This window comes from Euprymna scolopes, chromosome 45 (genome assembly GCF_053919585.1).
Source record: "Euprymna scolopes isolate OS-2025 chromosome 45, ASM5391958v1, whole genome shotgun sequence".
NCBI classification, from domain to species: domain Eukaryota; kingdom Metazoa; phylum Mollusca; class Cephalopoda; order Sepiida; family Sepiolidae; genus Euprymna; species Euprymna scolopes.
The window spans coordinates 34,842,756-34,850,234 of NC_136526.1; positions in this window are offsets into that span (position 1 = coordinate 34,842,756).

Genomic DNA, 7,479 nt, shown 5'->3' on the forward strand with positions numbered 1-7,479 from the left:
TCTTCAGGACAGTGGCATATTATCAACAGATACGAGTTATCGATCCCTGTTCTTCGAAAGAGAAAGGAACCTCAAATATAAACAAGTGTTTACGATACTGCAAAAATATATAAAAACGAAATAAATAACAAAAAAATATGAAAATCGAAACATTTGTTGAATAAAAAATGTATCAAAGTATAATTTTAATGTATTAATATATATTTTTTTCAATGATTTATTTTTAGCTGTAAATAAAATAATAAAGATGATAAAAGCATGAAACATTTGGGGGGGTTACGGTAAAATTGTATAAAATTATAACAAAATATAATTTTAAAAGAATGAAACATTTATAAACGTTTGGGAATATATATATATATATATATATATATATATATATATATATATATATATATATATATAATTATTTTCTACTATAATAATTAAATACCTACAGACACTAGTGTTTCATCCTTTCGGGAATCTTCAGTGCAGGGTGTCACGATTACTACCAGTCGAATGATTCGAACCCCGTATCACGAGACATCTCTGGCTCGATTAGCGGAGACCTAATCCATTCGGCTACCATTAACCGCTTGAAATAACGTTGAATTTTAAACATCTTAATTTTAAGTGTTCATTTACGTCAGTCAGACAGTGATCTAATCGTTATATGATGATCTACGCATAAGAGCTAAATTGACCGACTTTTAATTCAACTGAAAGTGCTCAACGATAAGAAACGAATTTCTTAAAGGGGCTGTCATAATTATTTTCTACTATAATAATTAAATATATATATATATATAAATTTTTTTTTTTGTACTGAAAAATCGTATGAAAATGTAGCAAAATATAATTTTAGTTTGCTGTGGTTAAAAGTAAAGAACCTTACCTCATGCATCGTGCGGCTCGTGTTAGGAAAGAAAAAAGAGAAAATAAAAATAGCCGCCCCCCCCCCCTGGTATTTATGGACTGAAAATCACGTGATGTGACGAGACGAGGGAGGGGGTATGCAAATGAGATGTGGTTGGGTCTCTGTATATAAGAGCCGTCTTTTTTATTTTGGGCGTCAGTGTGGAAAGTGCAGAGAGAAGAGAACAGTTGGATTTGAGTTTGAGACTTTTGATCTGAGGTTGAGTTCAAATTTAACGTCAAGCTATTTCGGCACAGTGACAAAAAATGGGTGACCGAGTAAGATTGAGCAGCGATATCCTGAGGCCATTTACTGGAGAAAATGACGTGGTTGTGTGGCTTAACAAGCTGAAGTTGGTGGCAAGGCTGCAGAAGATCGAGGATGTAGCCACGTTAATACCAATGTATTTGGAAGGAAGTGCTCTAGCGGTCTATCTAGAAATGGGAGAGACGGATCAGGCAATTGCTCAGAACATTGAAAACCGGTTAAAGACCGCATTTTCCGAGAGCGCGTTTGAGGCTTACAACAAGCTCAAAAGAGTCACCTGGACTGGGGAGTCTGTGGACGTGTACGTGGCAGAGATAAGGCGACTAGCAAGATTGGCTAGATATGGGGGACGCAGCCTTGAGAAGACTGTAAAGCTGGCGCTTGTAACTGGTTTCCCTGATCACATCTCCATGGAACTGCAACGACTTACTGATATTGAAACCATGGAGGTGGAGGAGATTCTAAGGCATGCTAGAGTTTTGGAGAAACAGTCCGGTGAGCTGGGGGCAGTTGCGGCTGCTGTGGCAAGCAGAAAGGAGCGACCAGTGATGAAGCAAGGCCGTGGATTTACCGGTAAATGTTTTCGATGTCAAGGACCACACCTGATGAGAGACTGTAGAGAGCCATGGGCAGACATTATCTGTTTTCAGTGTGACCAAGTAGGGCACATTAGCAGGAATTGCCCTTCACTTCCGAGAAACGGGTAAAGGGGTGGTATTGCGCCAGTAGTCACCCCTTTTATACTGAACAGGCGTATGAGAGTTTGTTGCCACAGTTAGTGATCACAATCAATGGAAAGAGGGCTAGAGCTCTTGTTGATACTGGATGTACAACAACACTCATTACTGCGAGCGTCGCCAACTCTTGGAATGGAACCAGCAACGTTAGAGCGGTGGATGGCAGAGAAGTGGAATGCTGTGGAGAGGCTGATGCGGAGATTGTAGTAAGGAATATGCCATTGCGGCTAAGAGTGATTATGCTGGATAGACTGGTTGCAGGAATTGATGTGGTGTTGGGCCTGGACGCGATAGACCGATTGGGTGGAGCTACTATTGCTAAAGGCCAGGTGAAGTTTGGCAATCAGAGTGCACCGGGAATAACAGGAAGTGTAACCAGGAGTGATACCAACCAACCATCGAAACCCCGACCATGTCTGATTGAGGCTGATGACTTTCGAGCCTGCTCCGATGGCGAAAAATGGATGGTAGAATGGCGATGGACTGCGGAGCTACCTGTATTGACGAATCTGCTCAGCTGCTACAAAAGCACAGTGAAAGGAGCTGCGGAGCCGCAGTTTAAAAAAGAAGTTGAGAGATGGATAGATGAAGGAATATTAATGCCGTGGTCAGGGAAAGTTGAAGGAATTTTGCCACTCATGGCTGTGGTCCAACCTATTAAGAAGAAAGTTAGGTCAGTGTTGGATTTCCGTGAGCTGAACAAGTTTGTCGCTTGTCACACAAAGGACGGAATCGACGTGTGTGAAGAAGTCGTAAGGAAATAGAGGAGGATGAAGCAGGCAACTAAAATTGTGGACCTGAAGTCAGCCTATCTTTAACTTCATATGGATGAGAAATTGTGGAAATATCAATTGGTAGAGTACAAAGGTCAAGTTTATTGTCTGACCAGATTAGGATTTGGTCTGAACTCCACACCAAAGATAATGACGGCAGTTCTTAAGACAGTATTGGCCAAAGACGATGCAGTGAAGAGAGGCACCTGCTCTTACATCGACGATGTACTAGTGGACGAAACAGAGGTGACTGCGGAAAGGGTGAGAGAGCATATCAAAGCATATTGACTGACAACAAAACCGCCTGAGTCACTGGAAAACGGAATGGCTTTGGGATTTCGACTACAGAACAATAAGGCAGGAAAATTGATGTTTGGGCGAGGAAATGAGATCCCTGAAGTCAAGGTTGACCTAGCCAAGAGAGAGCTTTTCTCTATATGTGGAAAGCTGGTTGGCCACTACCCAATAGGGTAGGTTGATTTTCAACTTTTTTTTGAAAATGTAAAAGGTTGAAGCAGAGAAAGTTGCACAAACATATGGGGAGTACAAATATAAAAAAATAGGTTTCTAACATCAGGCATCGGATGCTAATTTGATTTTAAAGATCGTCTATTTTGAGATACGGAAAAAAATCCTTATCTGTGAAAGATTTGTATGGAATTATTTAGTATTTTGCAGTTTCAATCATAACAAGTTGTTTTATATATTTAAATAAACGATATAATGACTGATATGCTAAATATTAAACAAAATTATAATTGCCCCCCCCATACTGAGGTGGCGGCAATTATAAAATTCTATAAATGCTGCATTTTACTTTGTGTTATAACTGCAAAATTCAATTCTTTTTACTATTAATGAAAAAAAGAAGTTTTTATTCCGTTTGGAAAAAAAGTCTTGATAAAACCTAAAACAAATTATTTACCTATCTCTATGCTTGTATAAAAAACACAAAACAATTGGCAAGTAAAAAGCTATTTTTTTACCATAATATCAAAATTCTCCCTATAGGATCCTTTTGAAGCAAAAAATGGCCTCATTTCATGGCATAAAATCTTAGCAATGATATGTCTATGTCTTACTTCAAGTCCATAGACTGATTGACAGGCTTCTGGTGTCAATTTTACAGCACTTTCCACACTTTGTGAATGTGCAGGCAAATCAGGTAACTCTGGCTTTCTGCCGCTCATAAATAATTACTAAAGTTCATGATATGATAATTCTTCAGTTAGTGCTGGCTCTGAACCTCCACTTTGATAAATGTAAAGCGTCAAAATTTATTGTTGATATTTTTTAAAATGCTTTCTCACTGGTTCCCCACTACTGAAAAAGAAAAGAGAAGTCAAATAATTTTATTAACTTGAACAAATGAACACAATTTTAATTAATTTTTTTTTAATTTAATAATTGAAAATGAATGTATAAATCGAAATAAACAATTTGATCAGTTTTATATGAATGTTTACTTACCTAATGGTTAAAATTCTTCTTATAGCTTCTTCTCTCACTTCCATTTCATCTGATTTTAACAAAGAGAACAGAATATTCTCTAGCAAAAGGGCAAAAGCATTAAACTGAAGATTGTTTAAAGCAATTTCCTGAATTTCTGGAGGCTGCTTTTTTATTTGCCCAATCATTTTAAAAATATACATTTGCTGGTTATGAAATTTATTATCCAGTTTAATTTCAAACCAGCTAACTGTATAAACTTCTACAATAAAACTAATCAGCTGGTGCATTTTTCTGGTCAATTCAGATGGATAAATTTTACGGGTCCACAAACACATTAATCGGATTGCCAGAGTAAGCACTTTTGCCTGATTTAAAGGTCAGATCCTTCATGCTGTATACTGAGGGTTTACTTTATCCCTTGAAATACCAACAGCATGCTCTAAAAGTAGTCTTTGGTCACCAGTGAGATCATTTTCTGTTAGTTCAGAATACCTGGCCTCCAGAGGACTACTCACTGGTAAAATGTCAACTTGGGGTAAATGATGGTAATTGTTGGCACATAATTTTCCGAGTTGACCCGTAAATGATGTTGGGCTTCGTGCACTTCCATCAAGGAATTGAAATAATGCCCTAAAAGGAAGCTCATTCTGGTGTAGAGAACAACCAATAGTGTATATTTTTCTATACAGCTTGTTTTCTAGTGAGGAAACCAGTCTTGGTGCTTGTGGTGTCTAAAAGGACAGCCTTTAAAGTATTGACACTCTCATACTCTTCTAGAACTTTGTGAACTTCATCTGTCAGAACAGCACCAGTTGCTCTAACAGTAGGAATCACTCTATGCCTTAGATACACCCCCTTACTTCCACAACCCATCTCTTTCGTAAATGTCAAGTGATGCTCTTGTCCTTTAGCTTTTCTTCGATTTTTGTTTCCTTTTTCATCGACAGTTTCAATGTAAAATAAAGTGTCTTTATCGTGTTTCCCATTATCACCAATGCAGACAAGATTTCTAATTTTTTGATTATGTTTTTGATAGGCATTATTTTTTTTATTTTTATTTTTCTCTGTCAATTTTGGACTTATCAAGAAAAAAAATTTCCTTAAATCAATATTTGATTTTAGAAGGCCCGCGGCCTGTAGATCCAAAAGAAAAGCATTTGCAAGACTTGCACCTAGGTTTGACGAGACATCACCTCTGATGAGTTCAATGGCATAACGAGGAATTTTTACCAGGCTGTAAATACTCTTACACTCTTCCTCTGGTTCAAAACTTTCATCTGTTCCATCACTATTTTCTGATGTCAGAATGATATTCTGGTCATGGGATGTTGAAGCAATAGGCGGGGGGGGGTGAATCAACTTGCTTTTTTCCTAACACAGTTAACTTTTTAGATTTTGCGACTGCAGCTTTATCAATAGGTCTCAATTGAAAATTGCCTTCGAGTCCTATTTTATTTCTTTGGTCCTTCAAATACTCTCTCCTCCACAGGAACCTGAATTAGAAAATTCCACAAATGTTTATTCTAATCTACGCTAATCTTAGAAATAAATTCTATTTCACGTAAAAAAATTGTAATTTCTTTTCTCACTGGTTTACAAGTATGGAAATTCATTTAATTTAAGATGTCTATAATTTTCATTAAAAAGATTTTTTCAAACAAACGAGAAAATTAAAAAAATAGAATAAACTAACCTTTTTTTCATAGGAAAGGTACAGACAATATGCTTTGACTGACAATTTTCTTTTTTGCATTTAATATTTTTGGCATAACAAATTGGCAGGTCACACGAACAAGATGAAATATAAAATAATTTGTCAATTTGTAATTGACCAGAAGACTTTTGGCATCTGCGGATAAAACGTTTCTATTTATTTGCTTAGTTTTTTTTAAAGCAGGTGTCCTGCAATTTGTGTACAATCCATTTTTCAGTTAATAGGGGCAAACTGGAATTTACTGCCTTCCAAATATCTTTAACATCATTTGCCATTAATTTTGAAAGGGCAAATTTATTTAATTTTGGGCGAGAATTCTCCATGTAATAACCGTATTGAATAATCTGACGGAAAGTAGGGATTCTGTTGTATTTAATGGAAAAGGTGTGCCCACAAATTGTGTAGAAATAGTTCGTTTCCGACTCATGGTTAGAAAAATATCTGCAAAATACATATTTTATGATATGGTAAGAAATTAAACAAAGGAAATTATGAATTAAATTTAAAATTTGGAAAAATATCAAAAAAGAAATAATAAAAGTTTGCTAAGATATAAAATGCAAAATGTAATAATTTCTATATTTGAATTAAGCTCCAGTTAACAAAGTAAACAGACGTGTGAACACGAAAATGAAGCCGATTACTTGGCAGTGTAGACAGAAATATTAACCGGATAAAATAAAGCCCTGGTTTATTAGTTGTTTAATTCATTTTAAATGAAATATTTTGCAGGGTGTCTTTTTATATCGACACTCAATTAGTTTTCTAAAAATAAAATAGATATTAAAAACAAAAGAAAAAACGTATTGTTTATACTCCCTTCATATTTTTTCTTCAAAACTGGCATTAATATGACATGCTTATTCTTTGATTTAACACCGGCACCCTGCGACATAGACGCAGATTATTGAGTTTTTCAATGTTTAAATTCATTTTAGCAAAAAACGATGGAGTTTTAGAAAAAAAGTATTTTGTGTTGTTATTCTTAATGCTATTTAACAACTTTCTCTGCATAGACCTAGTCATAATGCCAAAATCGACCTACCCTACTACCCAATAGCTGGATGGCCGCGAACTGCATGCAGTTTTATTAAAAGGTAGACTGGGACAGACAGGTGAGAAGATGCAATTGATCAAGAAGTGCTTCTCATGATACAAGAAGTCATTGCAGAAGTGAAAAAAATGGACCCTGTGAGAGGAGAATGGCATATAAAGGAGGGCCATGAAGGGGTGATATGGACTGATGCTTGCAGTATAACATTAGGGGTATTATTGGAAATAGGAGAAGTGGCTGTTGAAGATGCTGCTGCGCAAAAAGGATGATAGTGCCCATATCAATGTTGCGGAACTCGATGCTATGATGATAGGCATCAATCTGGCTCTAAAATGGGGGCTACAGATAGTGAACGTTAAAACAGACTCTGCAACAGTGGTGTCGTGGATTATATCGGAGCTGTCTGCTGATAAGCGGATCAAAACAAAAGGAGCAGCGGAGATGCTTATCAAGCATAGACTTGGAGCGCTGGGAGACTTGGTTTGAGAATTCGAACTAAAGGTAACTATAACCTTAGTTCTGTCACAAACAAATAAAGCAGATGGGCTTACAAGAGTCAAGAAAGCCTGGCTACACAAGGAAAG